This window comes from Stegostoma tigrinum, unplaced genomic scaffold (genome assembly GCF_030684315.1).
Source record: "Stegostoma tigrinum isolate sSteTig4 unplaced genomic scaffold, sSteTig4.hap1 scaffold_185, whole genome shotgun sequence".
Taxonomy (NCBI): domain Eukaryota; kingdom Metazoa; phylum Chordata; class Chondrichthyes; order Orectolobiformes; family Stegostomatidae; genus Stegostoma; species Stegostoma tigrinum.
The window spans coordinates 441,136-441,683 of NW_026728125.1; positions in this window are offsets into that span (position 1 = coordinate 441,136).

A 548-nucleotide genomic window follows, 5' to 3' on the forward strand; every position below is an offset into this window, starting at 1 on the left:
CTCAGTCCCTGCATCCCATTCCATTCAGCCACTGCATCCCATTTCACTCAGTCACTGCATTCCATTTCCCACAGTCACTGCATACCCATTACCCTCAGTTGCAACATCCCGTTTCCACAGGCACTGCATCTCCTATCCCTCAGTCACTGATTCCCATTTACATCAGTCACTGCATCCCATTTATCTGTCACTGCATCTCATTTCACGCTGTCACTGCATCCCATTTCACGCAGTCACTGAATCCCATTTCCGTCAGTCACTGCATCACATTCCCCACAGTCACCGCATCCCGTTTCCCACAGACATGGCATCCCATTTCAGTCAGCCACTGCATCCCATTTCCCTCCGTCATTGCATCCCATTTCCCACAGTCACTGCATCTCCTTTCCTCAGTCACAGCTTGCCATTTCCCACAGTCACTGAATCACCTTTCCCTCAGTCAGTGCATCCCATTCCACTGAGGCACAGCATCCCATTTCACTCAGTCACTGCACCCCATTTCACTCAGTCACAGCATCGCATTTCACTCAGCCACTGCATCCCATTTC